Genomic DNA, 26,233 nt, shown 5'->3' with positions numbered 1-26,233 from the left:
AGAACTTTCAACTACGTAGAACAAAAAAGCTATCTGAAAATTTTGTTGGGATGTGTTTGGGGGAATGGTGGGCGTGAGAGGGGGGTTAGTTACCGTCCAATCACTTTCAACTACTAAAAAGGGCACTAGCGCTCTCAATTTCCAACTGAATGAGCCCCTTTTGAAGTTTTTACGACAACTCAATCATTAAAAACCTTATATGCCCCCAAGAAATTACAACCTTTGCCCTGGGGACTCCGGGGGGTTTGTCATCCTTAAATACATAATTTCCAGAACTTTCAACTACGTTGAACAAAATGGCTATCTATAAACTTTGATTGAATGTGTTTGGGGACATTGTGGGCGTGAGAGGGGGGTTAGTTGCCCTTCAATCATTTTCGACTATTAAAAGGGCACTAGCCCTTTCAATTTTCAATTGAATGAGCCCTTTTTGATGGTTTTACAACTTCGCTTTCTATAAAAACCTTACATGCTCCCGGGGCATAACTTACAACCCTTGATCTGAGGGTTGTGAGGGGATGGGTTGTCATCCTTAAAGACGTAATTTTCAAAATTTTCTACTACGTTGAACAAAATCGCTATCTAAAAATTTTGATTGGACGTGTTTGGGGAAAAGGTGGGCATGAGAGGGGGATTAGTTGCCCTCAAATCATTTTCGACTATTAAAAAGGGCACTAGGCCTTTGAATTTCCAATCGAATGACGCCCTTTTCAAGTTTCTACGACCAAGATTTCAATAAAAACCTTATATGCCCCCAGGGCATAACTTATAACCCTTGCCCTGAAGACTGTGGGGGAGTGTCCTGCTTAAAGGTATAGTTTCCTGAATTTTAAACTGTGTGGAACAAAATGGTTATCTAAAAGCTTTGATTGGATATGTTTGGGGAAATGGTGGGCGTGGAAGGGGTGTCAGTTGCCTTCCAATCACTTTCGACTATTAAAAAGGGCACTAGCCCTTTGAATGTCCAATCGAATGAGCCTTTTTTGAAGTTTCTACGACAAAGCCTTCTGTAAAAACCTTATATGCCCCCAGGGCTTATCTTACAACCCTTGCCCTGAAGGCTGTGGGGGAGTGTCCTCCTCCAAAAAATAGTTTCTATCTAGAAATCAACTACGCTGAACAAAATGGCTATCTTAAAATTTTGATGGGATGTGTTTGGGGCAATGATGGGCGTGGGGGGGGGCTACTTACCCTCCGATCACTTTCGACTATTAAAAAGGGCACAAGCCCTTTGAATTTCTAATCGAATGATCCTTTTTTGAAGTTTCTACGACAACGCCTTCTATAAAAACCTTTATGCCCTCAGGGCATAACTTAAAACCCTTGCCCCGAGGGTTGTGGTGGAGTGTCTTCCTCAAAAAGATATTTTCTATCTGGAAATCAACTACGCTGAACAAAATGGCTATGTCAAAATTTTGATAGGATGTGTTTGGGGGAATGATGGGCGCGGGGGGGGGGCTAGCTGCCCTCCAATAACTTTCGACTATTAAAAAGGACACTAGCTACTCCAATTTCCAATCGAATGAGCCCTTTTCGAAGTTTCTACGACAACTCCTTCGATACGAAGTGTCTGGGTATGGAGAAGAAGAAAAAAGAAAACAAATAATGCATTGTGCCCACATCGTTCTTTACTTAGTCAGCGCTATCGCGCTTCCTATGAAAAAGGATTGTATTTGTAAGCAACTACACTTTTTACAACTAAAAACATATGCTACCTCAAAGGATTTAATAAAAAGCTAGGAGGATTTGATTGACAAAGCCCCGAGTAGATTTGGACATTAAAAGACCTGTTCCTCTAACTTCGAGGCATCTGCAACAATTAAATGAACTGTGTGCTCCATTGACTGATAGTGTGTGTCTAACCCGATCAAGTAAATATCAGATTCCTGATAAATTAAAAGGTAGGCTAAGTCACATCAATATTTTCTTGCTAATTGTTTCCAATAAAATTGCTTTGAAACAAAACTTACGAATTAACTTACGTAACGAACTTCTATATTCGAATATTTTTAATACGTATATTAGAGGGTTCGCCCCCTATTCAATGCCTTGCTCTTTAAGCTAAAGTTTGAATTTTGTTCCAATTCTTTAAAAATGACCCCTTAATCACAAAGGCCGTTAATTAGAATAAATAGCTCTTATGAAAGTACTAAAAAATCTTTGGCTTAAAGAGCAAGGTATTGACTAGGGGGTTAACCCGATCATATACGTATATTTTCTGTTTGTTTTAAGTTTTGATGTTGCTCCTTACTTTCAGTTGAAAAACTTTTCTTTATATTTAATTTCCTTTTTTTTTTAATAATGCTGGGAAATCCGGCACCCCCTTCGCAGCAATTCCCCTTCCCCCATGAAAACTTCCTTCATAGAAAGATCCTCCCACATAACCCCCGACCCACAACCCCTCCCCACTACCAGAAGAAAATCCCCCCAGAAAACGTCTGTATGCTTCCCAATAACCAGTACTATATGTTAACATTGGGTAAAGTTCATAACTTTCAGCCCTCCCCCAGGGGACTTCGGGGGATTAAGTCATCCTAAAAGACATAGTTATCATATTTTCGACCATGCTGAACAAAATGGCTATCTCAAAATTTTGATCGGGTGACTTTGGGAAAAAATGAGCGTGGGAGGGGGCCTAGTTGCCCTCCATTTTTTTTGGTCACTTAATAAGGGCACTAGAACGTTTAATTAACATTCCAATGAGCCCTCCCATGATATTGTTGGACCACCGGTTCGATACGATCACCCCTGGAGAAAAAAAAAACAAAAAAAAAACAAATAAACACGCATCTGTGATCTAATCTTCTGGCAAAAAATGCAAAATTCCACATTTTTGTAGATAGGAGCTTGAAACTTCTGCAGTAGGGTTCTCTGATACGCTGAATATGATGGTGAGATTTTCATTGAGGTTCCGTAATTTTTAGAGGGTCTTACCCCCTTTTTTCAAAATCAGCCAAATTTTCTCAGGCGCGTAACTTTTGATGGGTAGGACCAAACTTTATGAAACTTATATATTTGAAATCAGCATTAAAATCTGATTCTTTTGATGTATCTATTGGTATCAAAATTCTGTTTTCTAGAGTTTCGGTTACCATTGAGTCGGGTCGAGCAGGGTCGCCGGGTCGCTTTGTTACCACGAACTGTTTGAAAACGTACGCAGAAACTGACTTTGGAGCGGTCCAAATTTCAAATAGAGCACAAATTGAAAAAAAGAACACAGACAACAAGAAACCATAGGAAAAATCACCGAAGATCTTGCAGTTTGAAAAGAAGGACGGGCATGCTTGCTCCCACACCATGCTCCCACAATATGTGAATGATTGCTTGTAACTATCAGTAGTGAAGTTTCTTTAAGGAAGCAGAAGCAAAACGGATTTATATCTTTCAAAACAACACACAAAATTCCGTGTAGGTTCTAAGTCATTTAGGTAAATTAATCATTAAAGTTCCATAACACCCTTTAGAACAATCAAGGTTAAAATACAATCGACACAATGGACAGTATGCTAGTATAAAAACAGGCAACTTGAAAAAATAACATATTTGTTTACGCTCTCTGCCTGTGTAAAAAAAAAGAAGTTTATTTTTTGTACTAGAAACATCAGGGTATAAATTCATTCGGTTGAATAGTAGGGAGGCCATTCTCGCGCAAAAGAATGTCAAATTTGGATTCAGGATGCAATTCGGACTATAGAGGTAAATTTGAACTTTACCCCTCCATCCCCCCAATGTACAAATATATACCCTGAATTGGTATATAGCGATGGGGTGAAGTGAATTTGCGCCAAAGATTATTATTTTTGGAAAGAGCACAAGAAAAGGCATCGAGTGGTATGTTCATTTTATTCATAGGTCAATAATATGAACTGCTCAATATTTACCTATTTTTCGTTGTCATTTTCATTGGCTCCAATATTTTTGGCTCTGGATTCATTTCTGAAAGTGTCATTCACCTAACTCAATTACTTTCCAAGATAGCAAGAAGTGTCTAAACTACAACTTTAGGCTACCCCATATTTTTCTAATGTACGCTTTTATGTCATTTTGGTAGTATGGGTCCCATACAAAGCAAAAGATTTTTATTTCATAAGAATTGGCTATCACAAGCAGAGATGGGTTATTCGCGCTTTAAAATGGTGCACAGGCCTTAAATTCTTTGCAGGATTTTATCAATTTGAGAGTAGACTTTGAAAAGATTTGTTTTGGTTGTTACTTCTCCATTGCCTTACTGCATGTTGCATACTCACTTTTCCATTTCCAAGAAGAAAGATTGTGCCCAACAACTTTTAACTTCCTTCTATAAAAATTGATGTTGAATCTACCACGATTTCCCTTGTTATTTATACTTTGATTTACTTCTTCGTTAGTGGTTGAAAATACAAGAAAGACGCCCGGAGAACGGCACAGACAGAGATAATATAGGTCATACCGGCTAGCTGTTCTATCGTTTCCACTAAAATAATTTATCTTGAATTATTTTATTTCGCTAATACTTTTTATATTATCATTTAAAAGAGTACAAAGAGCAAATAATGGGCAAAAAAAGTGCAAATCCGGTCCGTGGAGTGAAAGAGTGCAATGAAAAGAAAAGAGTGTATTTCACACGAAAAGTGTGCAAATTGGCAACCCTGGACGGAGTAACTGGTAAAAGGTAAGGTAAAGAACACAGCATTGGATTTTACAATCCTATCGGCGGTGCTGATCCCGTTTCATGACACTTCAGCCAGGAAGTGCAAGGGGGGCAGCCATCCTGTGCTTTCGCACACCCGTCCTGTTTACCTTCCCCAGATTTTTCCAGGTATCCATTCAGAAGTGGATCGACTCTGTCTGAGCTTACAGAGTCATGCCACTGGCCCCCTTCAAACCAAATAACCACCGACACCAGGACTCCAACTCCTGTCCTCAAGAACAAACGGTCTAATATCTAGCGTGCTGACCGCTCGACTAGGCTCAGAGACAAAAGATGGAGCGCACCTTAGTGCCCTGGGAAGATCACAGCAGAGCTGAAGAAAAGTAAAAATGCACATGAAAGAACACAAAGTGATTGTAAATCGCGTAGCAACATGTTTAGCAATGACGATAATCTTTGACGATAATTAACTTATAAAAAAATGCGTCAGAAATAAGAAAAAGTTGATGTCCATATAATGGGCCAATAAAAGATACAAGAATGAATAAACCGTGAAATAGGATTCTCAAAAATAAAAACATGTTGAGCTCACTTAGAATAAGAACATTCCTCTCCAAGATCTCGATCTCCATCTTAAATAAACCAGTATGGTGCTTAAAAGATATTTCACGACTGATTACGCACGAACGAGCTATTCGACAATACAACAAAAGGGACAGGAACGGTCTTCAAAGTACACTTGCAGCACAGAACTTGAAAAACCTCTGAATTTAAGATCTGAACAGTGCTCGAAGAATTTGTTCTTTTCCTACTCTCCTTCTGAAAGTCCAGCAGGATCTACAGACCTACAGTGCCTTGATGCAAAAATACAGCAGGTCCAGACAACGTACATAATATTACCCTCAAGTGTTATACTGCCAAACTAGTCGGTCCTCTGCTTGTGATCTGACCAACTTTCGGCTCTGCTTCCCCTCAAATTTTTTTACAATGGTGTGAAAGTCCTCCCAATGTCATCCCTGTTCTCAAGCCAGATAGCGACCATACGACATATGTTAGTTTGTATGGGCAGATAAGCCTTCCCTCCTGAATTGGTAAGGTCTAGAGTGCATTTCATAAACAAGATTTTAAACACACGTGGAGTGAAATAACCTTAAGAGTCTTAAACAGCCTGGATTCCGGCAGAAACGTTCAACATTTGCCCGCAATATTGTCAAGCATCATGATTGATTGTAGATTCTGGCCTAGATGTAAGATAGTATGCTTTTGTTTTTTGGTGTAGCTAGAACTTTGGACTGAGTTTGGCATAAGAACTTGTTTAAAAACTGACAATCGCAAAGAATTTGTTGTTGCCTGCTTAAGGTTCTCGGGATTTTTCTGATCCCGAGTAGGCTTAGGCTTCAGGTAGTCCTCAATGGCTTAACTTTTAGTGAGAATCTAGTAGGGGTTGATATTCCTCAGGGTCGTATCTTGGAACTCACTTTTGCTAATGTGTATCAGGGGGGGGGGGAATTTATCGATTTTTCAATTCTTTCAATGACAATATGAAGAAAGGCATATTACCATGAAAATACCCCCAAAAAGGTATTTTTCAGAATATGAGCGGACACATACCCTTACTCCAGTTGATGCCACTGATAACTACATGCATATAGTGACTGAATATTTAAGATATCGAGGGATCTTAATGAAAAGGGGGACAAGGAGGAAGAGAGGTTTTGCCTGGGGAGTGGTTGTCAAAAACATAGACTTTGGGCCATAATTTTTGTTTTCAAAAGGCGGTCTTCTCGATCAATCTCGGGGGAATTCTGCTATTCCCGTGTGCATTATTACAAGGAAACCGAAAGCAAACAAAGACTTACCATTGCATCAAGGGGGAGGGTTAGGCCTTTCTCCATTAGGACAAATGTCCGGTCCCTTCAAACAGAAGCATTAGAAAAGGATAGTAGCGTTTTTAAAATAAACTTAAATGTACATCTGTTTAATGACATATCTATAATCACATTATATGCTTTTAAGTACTTTAATCTTGTTCGATATTAAAGCAAGTTCTCAATTTAAACACATTTTTTTAAGAATGCGGCATCAGCTCTACGACAATGGATGATAATCATCAGAAAGTAGCGCTTTTCGATAATACGGACAAAATTATAAGTCCAAGAGGCTTTCGAAATGTTGACATGAAAAGTGTGTTGTTGTTTGTTATAACAATGTTTGTTATAATATTCGACTATTTTAGCATAATCCCCAAAGATAATGAGAAGATAGAACTAGGAATACCATCTTAAAATTAACAAATGCTGAAATTACTGCAATCCCAAATTAGTTTGAGCTCAATCGAAGCACTTTCTATAATAAAATGATTTATTGCCATTGGCAAAAAAAGGAAGCACAATTGGCTAAATATGCATGCAGTGGTTGAATATATAATGTTTCAATTAATGAGACTTTCTGGTTTGTCAATTTAATGCAATGCTAAACACCTGTTCTAAAAAAGAATTTACGGGCTCTTTAAAAATTTTATTACCATAAAACCTGCAAATGGCTTTTACAATGTAAACTATATTTAAGCAGATTTTTGAATTTTCGAAATAAGAGAATAGTTTGAAAATACAAGTAAGAAACACTAAAAACATAGTGCCTAAAACTACACTTATACTGCCTATCTGAATAGACGCGGTTCCGCTAAACTGTACTGTAGTTTTTGCGATCATGCGATTTTATCCCCTTCTGGGCTGTATCCGCTTTATAATAAACATAATTTTAAACAAATGAAGGATAGTTATTTTAGATATTTTAAGTTTTTATTATATTTCCCCTTACTGTGCGGCATGGACGCATTGAGGGTTAATATCAGAGACGGTTTTAGGAGGAGGGTGACAGAGGGGGCATTCACCTCGGGCGCCGAAATTTTAAGAGCGTAAAATTTCAAATAAGTAATCTAATGGTAGTAATCATTTTGTAATTTTTCAAATTCTATTTTTATTAAAATAAAGTAGAGTGCACAGTTAATAAATGAAAATAATTATATAATGATGGTTAAATAATAATAATCAAAATAAATAAATCATTAATTAATAATGATTAAATAATTCAAATAACAAATTTAAAATAATTAAAAATAACTTATTAATTAATTAATAAATTGAAAACAATTTGTTAATAAATGAGTGTTTTTATTTTTCCTGAAAATTTTGTAGCAAACAGGGGGGGGGGGGTTAATCAAGGTTTTGCACCGGATGCAAGAGGAGGCCAGAACCGCCATGGTCGTTATGGTGCAACAGCAATTTTACATTCGCTTGAAACTGTGCAAGCAAAGATCAGTCAGGATGCGACTTCTCGACTGGGACCCAAATTTTTTTTATCAGTGATTTTTTTTTTTTTTTGTGTTGTGTTACTCTATTATTAACATGTATTGCAAAATAGGATAAAAATAAATTATTATAAGTAAAGGAACACTTTCAGGTCAACATTGTGAATTTTTCTAAAAATTCATTGTTCATTTTTTTTCATTTTGAGTGTTACTCCACTATTACTTCACTCTCTCTCTCTCTCTCTCTCTCTCTCTCTCTCTCTCTCTCTCTCTCTCTCTCTCTCTCTCTCTCTCTCTCTCTCTCTCTCTCTCTCTCTCTCTCTCTCTCTCTCTCTCTCTCTCTCTCTCTCTCTCTCTCTCTCTCTCTCTCTCTCTCTCTCTCTCTCTCTCTCTCTCTCTCTCTCTCTCTCATTTAATGAGCGCTGATAAGAAAGAGGTTGTTTTATCATTTCTTTTGTTAAGAAAAAAAAGTGAAAAAATTGATATAAATATAGGTGATATTCTATTTAATCTTACTATTTAAAATTGATGCCTATTTTTCCAGGTTCCCTCCATTTGAATTCATTCCGTTCAAACGTACAGAAAATCGATGAGTAAATGAAACTTTCAGAAATACAAAGGTAAGACTTAGAAAAATCTTGGAAAATGTATTTACTTTTCTGTATAACACAAAGGACACTACCCTTGAGAGGAAGACAGGGGGAGGAGGACGAAATTCCATCTCTTATTTGCGACAATCCATGTATATTTTTCAGTTTGGTTTAAATAGTTATTGTAATTTTGACCGTTTTAGATTTGGGTTTCTTCAACCATACTATTTTCAGTTCGGCTTAAGTTAGCACCCCCCCCCCCCACAATTTCTACCCTATCTGTTGATAATTTTCGTGACCCATGGAATATTTACTTATTCATGAAGACAAAGGGCAGCCCTTAAAAAATACTCATGCAAAAAAAATGATTTTTCTTGTTGTTACAGACAGGGGGGAAGTTTCCTAAATAGGGTCTCTGGCAATGGAAATTTCAATGGTGTTCTTTTCGTTTCGATCCGACAGGATTTTAGGACTTTCCAGTAATGTTCACAGTTCAAATAAATTTGCTTTCAAACTAATATTTTACTGTTACGACTAATCGAAATAATAGTTAACATTACTGAATCAGCTAGGCTACAATTGGCAATTTCTTACTAGAGAGTCTTTTTAAATGTATATTTTAATTTTTGGTTACTATGGGCAGTGGTTCGTTCTTTACTATGGTTGCAGCTATCACCGCAGCCATGAAAAAGAAACGTAGATGAGCAATCAGAAAAAAAACATACGGCAGCAAAGAGCTTAAGATATAGTTTTACTTTGTATATGCAGTTGTCTTTGGGAGCCAACAGATTGATAATAGTTTAGTATTTAAATTTTAAGGTTTTATATTAAAGTTTTATATTGTTAATGTTTAAATTTTACAGACGAATAGTGTTGTCGAATTAACTATATTTGCTTTATTTGTACGGTTCTAGATGGCAGCACTAACGAAAATGCGGTACTACCCTAAAAACTTCATAATTTGGAAACAACCAAAGAAAACCCTAGAAAATCGTGATTTTCAGGTATGAATAGACCCAAGATGATTCAAGGGGGTAGGGGTATTTTTATTTTGATGTCCTTGGTACTTTAAGACAAAAAGTTTCACAAGGTGTATTGTGCTTTATCAAGTTCAAAACGCCAAGATTTTGCCTAAGACCAAAATAAAAAAAATTCTTATGGCAAAAAGGTGGGCGGTGAAAAGTTTTGCAAAAATGACTTGAATCATCATATAAAATCCCCCATTCGTCAATAATTAACAGAAAAACGTGAAATTTTTTTCAAAATACCTGTATTATTGTTGTTCAGATATTGATTTGGCAATGTTTCATATTTCACAATTGTCTTATATTATTCAAAAAATACAATAAAATAATACATCTAATTTCTAGTATATATTCTGTATAATAAAGAATGAAACACAAAATGAAGGTGAACCCTGCTATACTAACAAAGGTAATAAGCATAATTGGTCCAACCCTTAGAGTGTATGGGGTTGGCCAGAACATTTCCCCCAAAAAATGTGGTTAACCTGGAAAAGTTGCGTCTTATGCCACTATTTCTCAATATTTCTGTGGAGTATATACAAATATATTAATAATCCATTCACAAATGTTAACACTTTGAGAGGTTTAGGCCCTCTTTTGCCCCCATGTGAACCTTAGTAGTAGTCTAAATAACAGACGCTGGTGAATGTTGTTGCTAACTCTAATTGTCATGCCAAGGGGTTTGTTTTAGGGAAATAAGCTTCTAGCAAATTTAAATTTTATTCTGCTTTTTGACATGCAACAATGTGAGTAAAGTTGCGTCTTCTTTTGTCATTTTGGCCATACGATGTCAAAAGGGAAAGCCAATCAAAATACAACGAATTAGTTTGGTGCCGACCACACCCTAACAAAATCAGTTTGTTAGGTCATCAATTGATCGGTCATCAGTTTGGACGCCACTTGTCTAAAAGTCTCTGAAAAGGGAAATGATACGCAACTTTAAGCAAGTTTTCATCCTATTACTAAAGCCCCCTGTGAGAGAAGATGGGGCCTAAACCCCTAAAGGTTCAATACTTTGGCTCAACGATCAGGCTTACTATTTATCAATATTGGATTTTACCACGGGATGCCACCTCCCTGCAAGTTTCTTGTCATATCAATCGGCTAATGACAATCGCCTCTCATGAAAAAAAAACTACCGAAATAAATTATTTTTGATTTGCCTTTTTTTTTATTTGTGCTCATATTTGGAAGAGAGACGCTCACCAATCACCCCCTTCCTCTCTCTCCCCCAAATAAACAAAATCGAGCAAATTATTTGAAAGAAAGGAAGAAATTGCTGAAGTCTGGAGATTTGAGGGTGTAGAATGTCCAAAATCAAATAATTTTTCTATCCTAGAGTAAGTCGTGATCTCAACCTCCACACATTGAAAAAGACATGGACAACTTCATAAAAGATATTGAGCTGTATTACCGACCCCCCCCCCCCCCGAGGGATTATTCAAAAGTAACTAACATATTTAACTAATTGAGTAAGAAACTCCCTTGACAAAATATAAAACACTGGCCTAAAAATACACGTTTGCCGAATCAGACCACCCCCCCCACACAAAAATTACTATACCCGGTCCCCTGGGTTAGGCCTGGGTACCTGTCGATTATTGGAAACACATTCAAGAATTACGCTTAGGTTACATCTCAGAAAACCGGTTTCATAGCTACAAAAACAAGTGGTGGATGATACAAATACAATGCATTGGACTTGTATAATTTGGGCTATATATTTGCACATTAGGAGTGGATGAGGGGGTTAGGTTATGTTACGTTAGGTTGGGATAGGTTTCCATAATTTTGTTTCTAAATTATGATTTTATCATCATGTTTTGTTATTTTTCATTAGGATTAACCAAGCTTCCTCTGCGGGTGTGTTTCCAATAACCGACAAGTACCCAGAACCGTATTTCAACATGGAAATGTGGTGTATACCGGTTTAAATTTTCAATAGAAAATTTTAGTTTGAAAATATCAAGTTAGACTACGCGTTAAATGACCTGTTTACAGGTCATTTCTCTTTTAGGGCGGAACGTAAATGAATGTCGTTCTTTTTAAATACGGCATTCATTATTATTATTTTAAGACGCGGGTATTCAATAACCTTTCGTATACAATTTCTTACTGCCTGGAATAATTGCTAGAAATTACATGCACCTTCGTACGCAGAATATTTCTCCGGGGAGGGGGTTAATAGAAACCCGTTTTATATGATAATTCGAACAAAAGTGACGAAAAATTAGGGAGTTATGGTTTAGGAGATAGCAAGGCCCCACCCCAGGTGAATCAACATTTAGAAATAGGATAAGAATAATATTCATAAGTAGTCAATAACAACAAAAGACTGGGGAACAAAAAGTTTTGTTCCCCAGTGTAACCGATAAATAAACGATTTTATTTATTCATTAGTTGTGTAATAACTTAAAGGGTGGTAGACCGACAAGGAAGCGAACAAGAGTTGAGACACAGCCTCAGGAGCAGGGGACTTAGGGCACTGGTGGATGAAAACTCTTTGGTGGAAGTAATGACCATCTAAAACAGGGGCTTCATAGATACACTTTTTGATTGGACCATATTTTTCATACAGCTTATTGTTTGACATGTGGTCAGTCAAACAATTTTGCGCAATCAGAAGTCAATGTTCCAATTAACCTATTCCTGTTCAGCGTCAGTGAATTAATCCAAAGTGACTGCTTAAACACCGTTTATAATTAATTCTTGTGAGCAAAGGTAAAATTGGCGCATAAAAGAAAAATGAACATTTCTTAAAAAAAATACTTACTTCTCATCATTTTCCATGGGACGTAATATGTTGTCAAGGTCTTATTCAGGGGGGGAGGAAGGGTGTTTGAACCCCGCCAAAAAAATTCTAACTAGTAAAAAAGTAACAAAAATGCATATCAACAAATTTTTGATGCGTTGTAAAGTTTCTTGTACCCCCCCCCTAAGAAAAATCCTGTATACAGCCTTGCATATTGTTATAAATACTGTGTAACTACTGCTAATCACGATGAAAGGCGGGGGGGGGGTAGTCTGCAAGTACCGTTGAACTTATCTAGAATGAATGGATCTTCTAGCCCGTAGATTATAGTTTCTCTTATTTAAATGAAACTCATCGACACCAATTGAGTATACTATAATAAATAACTTTGAAAGATAATAAGAAGTTTGTCGAGATAAACTACCTGTTAAACCACTTTTTAATCAGACAATCAGAAGATTAATGATCCTCCATCTTAACAACAGTTAACATAAAATTCTGGTTTACAAATAGATTTACCGGATCTATGTGAATGACTCAATTTTGATTAGAATGGCTTATACCTCTTTCTAACTGAAGCAAATCATATCCGTATGGGTAAACGATGGCCGGAGTTTACCCCCCCCCCCGGCGTTTACCCCCCGGAAAATACCCCTCCCCCTGTGAAAAACAGGGCTTTTTAAATTTGAGAATTTTATTTGAGTTGTGTTCTTTTTCCGTAGGGGGAAGGAATTTTGGTACTTGTGTATTATACGCCACTCATTCAAGTTTACGCTCCATAAAACTCGAGAACAAACCGGTTTCTCCGTTACATACTTTCAGCTTAGCGTAAGACAAGAATAAGTGACAGAATAGATGGGAAATGTATAATTTGGGCTATACATTTGCACATAAAGAGAGGGGTAAAGTATTTGGACAGTTTGAAGTCAGAAAACAATTCTTACTTCATAATATGCAGAACAATTGTACCTAACACATTTTGCATGCAGACCCGCCTTTTGTTTTGTTTGTTTGTCCCAAATTTGTTTCTAAAGTCACGAAGAAACTAACGAAGAAACCGGCTTGTTCTCGAGTTTTACACATCGTAAACTTGAGTGAATGGCGTATAATACACAAGTACCGGAATTTTTCTTGGAGAGAGCCGGATTTCCCGGTATTACTTATTAACGGTCAGAAATTAAAAAAAAAAAAAAAAAGTGACACAAATACCGAAAATTTTCATGGAGAGAGCCGGATTTCCCGGTATTATTTAAAAACAATCAGGAATTAAATCTTAAAAAAAAACAAGTTTTTTCAACTGAAACTAAGGAGCAAGATCAAAACTTAAAACTTTCAGAAATTATTAAGTATATGAAAGTATTAATTATCATTAATAATTACGTATATATACCTTGCTCTTTACGCTGAAGTTTTGACTTTTTGTCCCAATTCCTTAAGAACAATTCCTGAAACACAATGACCGTTTATTTAGAATAATAAGTTTTGATTTCAAATTCTAAAATAACAAACCTTAGCGTAAGAAGCAAGGTCTTGAGGAGGATGCAACCCTTTCATATACATAATAATTTCTGTTCGTTTTACGTTTTGATGTTGCTCCTTACTTTCAGTTGAAACAACTTGTTTTTTGTTTAATTGAACTTCTGATCGTTTTTAAATTATACCGGGAAACCCGGCTCTCTCTCCATGAAAAATTCCGGTACTTGTGTATTATACGCCACTCACTCAAGTTTACGATGCGTAAAACTCGAGAACAAACCGGTTTCTTCGTTACTTTAGAAACAAATTTGGGCTATATTTTTGCACATTACGGGGGGGGGATAAAGCATAGTGGGTCTGCATGCAAAATGCGTTAGATACAATTATTCTGTACTGGTGCGTTAAACGTACACTTTTATATACTAGTGAGAGACGAAACCCGCCAGTCTGGTTATTTGCAAGAGACCGCTATTGAGAAATGGAATGTAAAGAGTAGTTTTTATTGCGTTCACGATATTTAAACTGTTGTTTTTTGGGGTTTAGTGGGAGAAAAGGGTACCTAGGTTAGGTTAGGTTACGCATTTAATATATGGTATGCTTTACCCACCACCCCCCTAATGTGCAAATATATAGCCCAAATTTGTTTTCAAACTATTGTATATTCATCCTATTTCATTTAATTAGCATTAACCAAACTTGACTTTTTAGACGTGTCCGTATAATGCACCAGTACCAATTATTCTGCATTTAATTATCAATTATGAACTTGGAAAAAAGGGTAATTAAAGTATTTGGACTTCAAACTGTCCAAATACTTTACTCCTCCCCTTATGTGCAAATATATAGCCCAAATTATATATTTCCCATCTATTCTGTCACTTATCTTGTCTTACGCTAAGCTGAAAGCAACTAGCGGAGGCACCGGTTTGTTCTCGAGTTTTACACAGCGTAAACTTGAGTGAGTGGCGTATAATACACAAGTACCAAAATTCCTACGAAAAACAAAAAAACAAAAAACAAATAAAATTCTCAAATTTGGAAATCCTTATTTTCCACGGGGGTATTTTCAGGGGGGGGGGGTATTTTCCGAGGAGGGACTAAACGCCTAGATCCTGGGTAAACAGCCAAGACTTCGATAATATGCCCACACAAAGGACCTCCCTCTAAACTGATTTAAAGCTTCCGTTTTCAGGAGTAATTGAGAGATCGTAGCAAAACCGGAATTTTTCCTGTTTAGAAAAAATCATTTGATACTTCCATCCTAAAAGGCCAAGGGATCTAGTAGTTTTCCCCCAGGGGAAGTAGAATGATTTTTCAGCATTTCGGGTAAAATATCAAAACATTTGTGTTTCCTCCTGTATTTCCGTAAAAATACTCTCAAACTCAAATGATTTTATTGTCAAACGCCTTACGCCAGTTTTTGTCATACTAAAGATAGGCACTAAACATATAAAAATCACAGCCATAGCCATCGTCATACAAATTTATATGTTGACTCAAAATATCACAAACAGAGTCCAACTAAAACCTAAGACATTTAAATAGCCAACTATTAAAGAAAAAAAACTTTAAAAAACGAAACGAATAAAAAGAATAATTAACTAAAGCAAATAAAATGTATAATCATTGAGGAGTGAGTCAAGTATTAAAAATCTTGACGAACGAGGGAACAAAGCTACTTGCGTAATGCATATGCATCAGAAGCGCATCCAGGATTTTTGTTCGGGGGGGGGGGTTACAAATTTTTTTTATGGGGGTACATAAAAAACCTAAAAAAAAACGCATACAAAATTTGTTTATGTCCATTTTTGCTACGGTTTTACGAGTCAAACAAACATTTCGGGGGGGGGGGGGTTAAACCGGGTAACCCCCCTGGATACAGCCTTGATATGCATTGCTGATACCGGCTGAATTTTAGGTACCGGTCAGCTACTTGTCGCGGAAGCCGCTGGTACGAATGGGGATGCTCAAGGGGGAGTATTTCCGAAGCCAGGGATTTGCCAAAACACCGACACCAAATTTGCAAATACAACTGAGGAGCAACATTCTGACGACAATACAATTCTCAATTAGAATGAAGAGATTCTCTTCACGCCCACCACTGTATGTAATTATGGTATTCGAATCCAAATATGTACGTAGGCTATATATCCAAACTCTGGAGCAGGGGATAATAATAATCTGTGTTGAAAAATATTTTTAAGAAGTCATACCCAGCAAAAAAAAAATATAAATACAGTAATACTAAGTAAATTCTAGGATCGCTCACTTTCCACCATTTGATGTATATCTCGGAGCACCACATGTCCCACAGAGTTCCGCCAGAAGTGGCACAGTCCCCGCAACACCTGGCACAGTTTCACTAGGTTTGTCACACTTTCGTCACGCTTGCCACTCGCCACCTAGTCTACACCATTTCTGAAAGTCAGCTACCCTCAAGCAAATGACTATATAATAATAATAATAATAATCTGTAAAATAATAAAAAATATAATAATAACATAATAATGAAATAAAATAACAAAAATTACACTCGATCTGACATCCTTCCCTTCAATACAAAATTTCCTGCTGCCACAACGGGGAGACCTAGACTTCACTAACCCACGAAGCAGCCTATCTTCCCCTTTTTGGATAATTGATCCCCTTAAATGAGAAAGCTGCTTACACCGGAGGAGGAAATGGCCCAACCCATAATCATTCTCCCCACATCTCCAGCAACTACACCCGGCCTCCAGAACTTCCCTTATTTACCTTACAACCTTACAATACATTGGAAGACAATTAGCTCGAACCTGAATCCAAATCCTCAGATATTTAATGGGCAATCCCAGTTTAAAATAAAACTCCTGTCCAAAATGATATATAAGATCATTCCCTTTGATATGAAGTCTTCTGCTACTATACAATGACACAATCAACGTACCATTATCCCACAAAGTCGCCATATTTCTCATCATCAAAAATTGACCCTCAACAACTGGGGATTAGCACTAAGTATTCATTGTATTTTTAATTAATTTTGAATAAATAATTACGAGTAAATCTAATAACAAGAAAGGAAACAAGACCGGATGAAGAAATAGAACAAGTCATATTCGTTTCATTCCGCATCTCAGGTAGGTAACCTTAGCGCCCGGAAATCAGGGTTAAATACTTTACCCCCTCCCCCCTAATGTGCAAATATATAGCCCAAATTATATCAACATATAAACTAAAGTATTAATTTTCATCATATTTTGGTATATTTCATTAGGTTTAACCTGACTTCACTTCTCGAGTGTGTACTGGCTAATACGGAAGTACCGAAATGACTATTAACATAATTCTCATTCTTAGCAATTCCCTTTAATTTTTAGATAATTTAGAAACAGCACATACAACCTACTTAGTAACTGCAAATCAAACTAATTCCTATGCTGTTAAAAATCTTAAGTTAAGAAAAATGGGAGGAAAACGGTTATTGTTTTATTTTAATTAGACACTAAAAGACAAACTAGGCAGTTAATTACACACCTTTGCCTTAATTTGCTTGGTATCACTTCACCCTCGTATAATTTCAGCATTACATGTCAGTTAAAGCTTCACTAAATCATAATGATGAGATAATGAAGTAATAAAGATGAATAAGCTATGCAACTTCTTCACTCTTTAAAATAAATAATAAGAAAGATGGTGTCATAATCTTTCTTTGTAGGGAAAAAGAAAGCAAAGTATCAATTGATCAATTAAATTAAAGTAGGCTATGTTTCGAGGATGATCACCTGTGCGAGATCAAAATCCGACGAAACTAAATTTATAGTCCCGTTTTCATTTAACAACACGAGAAGGTTCATTTTTGGAACACAACATTCGAAGAATGTCAACTAAATCTAAGAAAAACGAGCCCTTTTTTCTTTTTTTTGGGGGGGGGGAGGGGGTGAAAAAGACAAAAAATAATATCCTATAAACCTTTCGGAAATAAGTCCGACTAAGTCCATCGTTTTACCTTTTTTAAGCTTGTAGCCCTTGACTGAAAACTAAGTTTTTGCATTTACATGCGATGGCGTCAACTCACCAAAATATAGGGTGGGGGGTATCTTCATAAGCTAGGGGGATTTTCGTTTTCTTTTAATGAATAATATTATAAAATACATTTTTTAAAGAAAATGCCCCAAAATGTGTCTTAAAAACCAACGAGGAAGGGTGGGGGCGAATGTCCCCTGCAATTGACGCCACTTTTTATATTGAAATTCGTTGAAAATAATGATTTATACCAAAACGAGACAAAAAAAATCCGTCACTGGACACTGCATACCCGCAAAAAACAAGAACTTCTGGAATAATTTCTCCACCAGATTGCTAGTACATTGACATGACAAATTTACTTTCAATTTTCTCCACTTTTTGCAATATGGGCAAGGTCAGATTGGGCTACAAACGGTTCACGTAGGCCTTTTCCTCAATCTAATATTGGTAAGTTTATGCTTGTTAGTACTTTTGAAAAACTGATAATGTTCCGGTTTCTGAGAAAAATAAGAAGAAAAAAAATTATTGAGCAAACATTGAACTAAATGATAGTATTTGTTTGTTCTTAATGCTTAGGTAATGATACGCATAACTTGTCTAGGCACCAATTTGATATGCTTGAAAAACAAACTTCAAACTTATGCAACTTTATTTAGGCCACTATCTTAATTTCTGGCCTTTAACTTGATAGAGAAAAACAAAGATAACAGAGACACTCAATTACCCTCTTTATGGGACTAAGTCTTCTCAAGGAATCACCCACTTCCAAAGTTGTCTACACAAGGAAGTGCACAACAAACGTGGTGGGAACTTGCCACGCACAAATGGCACGAAGGATAGTAGCGTCATGTGGCAGAATGAGCAGCAAATCGGGTGGTAGAGTGAGCTGCCCCTTGATACTTAGACGGGATCCCTAACCCAGCGATCTACTATTATTTTCCTACGAAATTATTAACATTGAATTCAGAGTGGGGGCACACATTCCTACTAGCAAGGGCTTATCCAGGATTTTTGCTCCGGGGGGGGGGGGGGGGGTACAAAAACTTTAAAACATCAAAACGTAATTTTATGCGTTTTTTAACGTTATTACGATTCGGACAAACAATTCGGGGGGGGGGGGAGGCCGTATCCAGGATTTTTGTTCGGGGGGGGGGGGTACAAACAACTTAAAAAATACATCAAAACATGTTTTTCTGGATTTTTTTAACGTTTTTACGAGTCGGATAAACAATTCGGGGGGGGGGTGTTTCCAGGATTTTTGTTCGGGAGAGGGGGGGAGGGTACAAAAATCTTAGAAAATCCATCAAAACGTGTTTGTATGCATTTTTTAACGTTTTTAAGAGTCGGACAAATAATTCGAGGGGGAGAGGCCGAATCCAGGATTTTTGTTTGGTGAGAGGGGGATACAAAAAAAAACAAATCAAAACGTGTTTGTATGCATTTTTTAAGGTTTTTACGAGTCGGACAAACAATTCGGGAGGGGGTCAAACCCCAAACTCTTCCCCTGAATATGGCCTTGCCTACAGGCCCTTAGATGGATGATTATCACCATTAATTCCAGATTGGCACCTGATGAGTAATCAAAAAGAAGAATTTTGCGGAAGGTTTCAAACCTAAACATTTAAGCAGTGTTTTTACGTTATCGCCAAGCTCACATTTTCAAAAATTATGTTTCAAAGATATTAGGTTTTTGGCTGGATAGTGCCGTGAGGCTGATAGTGAGTTCCACCAGGGTTGCCATACGTAGCACTATAGTGCTACATGTGGCATGCTGTAGTGCTACTACTGCACTTAGCGTAATTGAGTAATACTAAGCAGCATTGGGTAAAATTAACATATTTAGCGAAAATTGTGTGTAGCACGTATTTGGCACACTTATTTTCGAGAAAAATAACACCCTCTGGACAAGAACTTGTGGCATTTAATATTGCCTAGTTTTCAAAAACCGGACAAAATAGAACTTTCTTTTGAATGACCGGGAACTAATTTCTTTGGGAAGCCATCTTAGCAAACACTCATATATATGGTTTTGATACTGTCATTATTACATTTAGGAATCTAAACGGCCCCACCCTCTACACTTCCTCTGACTCCAACACTGTCTTCAGTCACTAATGCTTATAAAGTTTAACAAAGACTTATTTAAGCCTGGTAGTTAAAAAGCTAGCGGGTTTCTTAGTCAGGGTCTTCTTATTCAAATTTTCAAATACAATTGGTTTTTTACCCCCCCCCCGAATTTTTTTGTTTAACCGCCCCATCCCCCTCTGGAAATTCCTGGGTAGGTGCCTGTATGCATTAAACAATCCATTACATTGAATAGGGGTATAAACCCTCCTCTTCCCTTCGACCCCACTGGCTACAATACCATCTGGCTACCTGGCTACAATATGGTCTTCAAATATTGACGCTTATGAAGTTGTACAGAATTTATTTTTCGTACCCTGGTAATTAAAAACTGTGCTTTTTTTTAATTCCTCAGAAAATTATACACTTTCAAGTGATTTTAAAAGTCAATGGAAACTAAGTACCTACTTAGTTTCAATTTTTCTCTTCTTAAAAAGGTGAAAAAGGAGTAAACACAAAAAAAAATAAAAACAAATACAGTTTGCAACTGCTTGCTCTAAAAATTAATTAACGCATATATTGTCAATTAATAGAATAATAATAGAAACTAGCAGAATAAGCTTAAAGGAAAAACTTACTTGAAGCTAGCAGTGCTGACAGCGGTACCACATTCTGTACATCAGTTTTCTGAAAAAATATACTATTTATTAAAATTAATGAAGTAAACTAAGAAGACACAACATTGCTGTACTTAACAGTTAAAATAAGTTTGTAAGAGCCATGCTGCGAAAATTATTAGAGTCAATGACTCAATAATTAGGGCTGAGTGTCGATTCTGTTGAGCTCTGTTTTGTCATTTTTTTCAGTCGACATAAAGGCTGTTTCGGCTACACACTCCACAAAAACCACCATGATTTAAGTTAGAATTAGCATCAATTAAAGATTCTGCGGAGCATGCCAACCCAGGCATGTACTCAGGGGGAGGCTTCAAGGCATATCCCCTTCCCACCGAGATCCTAAATTTTTACACTTGTATCCAAATTCAGAAAATTTTGTTTTATTATTACTCTACCGAAAAAATCCTACGTGATTTTTGCACCTGAGCATTCGACTTATTGAATACTAATTTTAGGCTTAGAAGGGCAGTCAATGAATCAACATCATTTCTAAGTAGAAAAATCACACCTCTCCTAGAAGCTACTCAAAATTAATAATAATGTGTTAATAGATAGGCTACGACAAATGGCTTGATTAAAAAGTTAAATACCGTACTCTAAAAGTTTATTTATGTACTGTGTCTCTTGCCAAATGTGCCTGCTGACAGTGAATTTTTTGAAAAAAAAGGATAAAAAGTTCAGGCTGAAATGATATCTCTCGAAAACTTTACCGAAAGTCTTTTTAATCGAACACGTGTGGTTTATCAGATTATTTTGCGGGAGGGGCAAGGACGTATCCATGGGGATTAGGGGGTTTGAACCCCACACACGAAATATTTGTCCGATTCGTAAAAACAAAAAAATCATATAAACAAATTTTTGATTATTTTTTGTTTTTTTTACGAGTATTTTTTAAGAGAAACATTGGCAGGAGGGCACGGGAGAGGCCCTTGACCCCTCTCCAGATCCCCAAAGTTTTACATATACCGAGTAATTTTGTAAGAGAAACATGCGCAGAAGGCCGCGGGAGAGGCCCTTGACTCCTCTCCAGATCCCCGAAGTACTTTTTAGGCCTAAAACTTATCAAATACATTTACGACTAATTTTTTAAGAGAAACATACGCAGGAGGGCGCAGGAAGGCCCTTGACCCCTCTCCCAGATCCCCAAAATTTTATAGTATTTCTTTACTTTCTTTTCAATTTACTTCCCCTCCCTGGTATTTGCGTAATACATATCCAAAGATTTAAAATAAGCATATGGAATGAAAAAAAGGCCCTTTCAAAGATGTGGGTCTAAAAGATGCGCTTTTCCTGTTCTTCGACCCCCTTCAAAATTTATATGATACCCCCCCCCCCCAAAGAACCAAACCTTCGTAGGTCTGTCTTATTAAAATTTATATTTCTACCCTAAACACCGCATTTCTTGAAAATCATCTACGGAAAGATCTCTAAATTAGCCGACGAAAACTCTTATACAGTACATAATTTGTAAGAAAATACAAAGCCTCATAAATAATGCGATTGTCTATATCACCACGAATCAGATAAGCTTACAAGATAGTCTTTTTCCACGATTCTATAATTTTGTCAACTTCCTGGAATCAACATAAATACAGACCCGCTGAATATACCAGAAAACTGTTGTTACTAACTAGTCCGTTACAAGATTGATGCAAATGTAGCGTCAAACTTGACCTATTTTAAACAAGTCAAACTGTCCAGGGCAATGAAAGGTGAGTCAAAAATGGTACTTGTGAACAGTAACTAAAGCTCTAGCAAATGGAGGTATGACAAAAATAATTTGCAAAGATTTGAAAGAATCTATACAAAAAAAAAAAAATTCTGTTGAAGTTAATTCCAGATGCGTATTAAATAGGTACTTGACCTATTTAAAACAAGTCAAACCGTCCATGGCAATGAAAGGTGAGTTAAAAATGGTACTTGTCAATAGTAACCAAAGCTCTATTAAATAGAAGTTTGACCAAAATAAATACAAAATAATTTGCAAAAATTTAATAAAATGCTGTTTAGGCTAATTTCCAATGCATATATTCGTTAAGTTATTCTTTAACTGAATAATTAAAACAAAATTTTCATATCATATACAAACGTCGAAACAGAAGGGGGAGCGCCCACAAAAGGGCTTAGTTTCTTTCGACCAGGGGTGATCGCATCAAACGAATGATTGTAGAGCATTGAGACAAAACATCGAATTACTAAAATGACTCGTTAATACTACACAAACGTATTTCGTTTTGAGCCATACAAGTCTAGGATAAGAGATTTCTGAGTCTCTATGAACAACATAAAAAGAATGTGTTTAATAATCTGAATAAAATTGGCCAAATAATTTGGGAGAATTTGGAAATCAGGTATGCATAAATAAATTATGGTTTAACATTATTAACACTAAAAGCCTTTATAAGCGTGGTGAACACAAAAAAGCACAGCAACGGCAAATTCAAGAACACGCGCTTAAATCCAAACGAAATAAACAAGTTAAAGAAAATGAGTATGTTTACCATACCTATACTAATCAGCCTTTCCAACTTTCTGTCCCCATAACATTACACTCACCCAATATAATATCAACCCATGGAACATCAAAAAAACTACAGACCTTGTGTTATTTTTCAGCAACGAATAATAACGCACCGGAGGAAAGGGTCCTTTTCAGCTGTTATGCGTTGCACAACAGTGCCAAAATGCTACCGAGCCAATATTCTGAGGCGGCCAATCGGTTTAAACGTTCATAATCCGATGCATAAAACGGCTCAGTTTTGGAGGACATCTCTCCAAAATAAATTTCTTATAGACGGCAAAAATTCCCCATAAAAGTTACACCAAAAATAACTGAAAAATTTTAGAGAAGGCATGAACAAATCACTGAGCCTATCCCAGCCTTTCCTTGTCTAAATTGGCTTAACTCAGCCAAAAAGTATCCAATTTTAACTAATTTATTCAAATAGCCTACGGAGTTGCAGAATATATCTCCCGAAACTGCTATTTGGACTCCTATTACTGCTCATGGAGAAGAAACATTTCCCAAAAGAACACAGGTCACTGATTTTATACCAAATGTGGCCAACCTGCTAGACATTTGTGGGGTCAAATATCATGCGGACCTTCAGTTAGGCCCAAGACACTGTCTGCAATTTCAGTTCGAAGCTGACAGCGTATACAAAACTCTGAACTACAAACGTCAAAATAACAACATCAAAACTTTGAATAACAAACACACACAGAGGGCACTACGTGACGAAAGGGCCCTCGGTACTTGTCTATTATATAAAACACACTCGAGAAGTTAAATTTGGTGACAATAAAATATGATGAAAATGGAATACTTTATTAGCAAAATTGTGAAGGTCATTTGTGAAACTGGGAGCTTCGGCGTCGGCTGACCGTTTCAAAGACAAAGAAAAGTTCATTATTAACGCAATTCTTGACCTAGTTCATTTTAACGTGATTCTTGAGGACACCGGTTAGTTTGCTTTTACTAGTGATAGAATATAGTGGCTCACCATGGATGTTCAAATTAAGATTTGGGATTTGCCAAGGACCAAAGAACGCAATTATATTTTTCCAGGATAAGGCCATGTTTGAAAACCGTCAATACGTGGCTTCTAAAAGTAAAGTCCCATTTGTTACTGTAGTTCATTTCATTTATTTCTGAGTTAACGAATGTAGGCTACATCGCTACCGAGGTACATCCCGCCATCATTTACTTTCATACTTAGTAGAGTACATGTGGCGGGCGGCAGTAAAGGCAGAAGGTCGAGCTCATACTAACGCGATTCTTGAGGACATTTCTGCGTTCTGAGAGCATATTTCCAAGTTGTAGTTTTCACAATTTTGCTAATAAAATATTATATTTTCATTTTTTGTTTTCATTAGCATTAAATAAACTTCACTTCTCGAGTGTGTTTTATATAATAGACAAGTATCGGACCCTCAAATTATCCAGAAAAGGAACAAAATCATGAATTTGTCCAAATATCGTCGATCACATTTTACTTCTCTAGGGTCAGTTGATACATTATTTGTTCGGGCTTAACACGTTGTCCCAATATCACGATTGTGGGCTTCCCTAATCCAGCTATTCTTTCTTTTAGGGAAAGAAACAAGAAGAGGTCATGGATCTCCAGGCTGATTAGACAGCGATGAAAAATTACGAGTAAAAGATGATCCTAATCTTCTCAAAGCGTGATTCTCCAGCAACTGACTTCCCCATCTAAGGCGGAGCAAAAGCAATGATCATTAAGGCGAATAGTGCCGACCACTTTGCTGCATCCGGGTATGATTTAATACGCTATGGCTGAAGTTATACACCATACCAACAAGCTGGTGATCATTAATTTTATCACGAACCATTCGATTAATTTGAGCAGCGGTCTTTATCACTTCATTTAACTCTACTTCTAAATAAAAAGGCACGTGATTGAGGTGTATCTTTGATACTAAGGAGCACATCAGTAGGCACATATACAGAGAGGGCCTTAGGGCCCTAACCCTTTCCTAGAATCGCAGGGTATTTACGATTTTCCCATTCATTTCGTTTTTTCATAAGTTCTGCCAAATGTTGTGCTCCCCTCCGGCTAAGTTCATGTGAGTGCCTACGCGCAAGAATAGTAAGCAATCGGGAGAAGCTGAGGGACTTATCTTAATGCTAACAAAACGAAGTCAAATGGTCTTATTCTATATTTCAGAGACTTGTACTTGAACCAAAAAAAAATCGAATTGCATTTTATCCTACGGACAATAAACACAATTTGATCATACTTCTGTACCTATATTATGCCGTAAACCGTACAGTGTCTTTAGTCTGAAGTACAGTTAATTCTTAGTAACGCGTTTTGATCCTTTTTTTACTGAAGGTTGGCGTCTTATCTTGAAAATCGATTTTCTTTTTTGTTTTGCCGAAGAGAGTCTGATTTTCACAACAGTCTGAAGAGTATTACAAGCAATGGTTCCCTTCCCCTCACTATTCCTATGATTATTACAATTTATCCGATAATTCTCAAGAATGTCACGTTTTGGCAAATGGATCTTGCCCCTTTTTAATGATGACAAATAGACCCTTTTCCCTCTCCACGGTTTGAGCCTGCATTCCCCTATGCCCTTCGGTATCTATATGCTTTGCATGTGCAATATGCTTCCATGCCAAAATAATACAACGCTTGTTTACAGGGGCGAATCTCCAGCATTTTCCATTTTTATTGGGGGGGGGCAAGAGGGGTCCATATCTGGATTGTCAAAGCGCATGGGATGTATAATATTTTTTTCTCCACATTATTGGGGGGGGGGCCACTGCCCCCCTTGCCACCCCCAATATATAAAAGGAAGTGATATCAGGTTTTGAAAGTTGCAATAAGGCAAAGTACATTTATCTATGGCATTGACCAAGGCTGTGGGCACATCCCTTGGTTTTTATTCAGGGGAAGGGGCCAAAGAGGCCAAAAAATAAGATATCATGGAATGAAATCGGATTGGAACATCCCTTCTTCTAAGAAAATGGCTTCAATTAATATAGTGTCAGCAATTAATTTGCAGCCTCTGTTTGAGGCTACCGTTGGTAGCCTCAAAATTTTCCCGTCTTGTTTATTTTGTGCTCCCCCCCCACAAAAAATGTGGGAACTCAGGATATCCAATGCTGAAATCAAAGCCCTTCCTCTTTTTTACACTTTCATCATGCAGCTAAAACTCAAGTCACTCTTTTAGC

At 36.9% G+C, this 26,233-nt stretch overlaps 1 protein-coding gene and 1 long non-coding RNA gene across 2 annotated transcripts in view; one reads left to right on the top strand and one right to left on the bottom strand.

Moving 5' to 3' along the window:
- The window catches only part of LOC148952705 (uncharacterized), a 120,079-nt gene that overhangs the window by 84,877 nt on the left and 8,969 nt on the right, over positions 1-26,233 (bottom strand). Inside the window, exon 2 of the mRNA XM_089088050.1 lies at positions 20,494-20,542. The gene's annotated coding sequence lies outside the window, so the exon portion shown is untranslated. The remainder of the gene's footprint in view (positions 1-20,493; positions 20,543-26,233) is intronic.
- LOC148952706 (uncharacterized) lies at positions 1,781-25,097 on the top strand. Its single transcript, XR_016141670.1, has 3 exons — positions 1,781-1,901; positions 8,485-8,560; positions 24,627-25,097. It is a non-coding gene; the product is annotated as an uncharacterized LOC148952706 (long non-coding RNA).

Source organism: Artemia sp. Qi Xiang Cuo, chromosome 4 (genome assembly GCF_049724085.1).
Source record: "Artemia sp. Qi Xiang Cuo chromosome 4, ASM4972408v1, whole genome shotgun sequence".
In the NCBI taxonomy this organism is placed as follows: domain Eukaryota; kingdom Metazoa; phylum Arthropoda; class Branchiopoda; order Anostraca; family Artemiidae; genus Artemia; species Artemia sp. Qi Xiang Cuo.
This window is presented reverse-complemented; position numbering and strand designations above follow the sequence as displayed.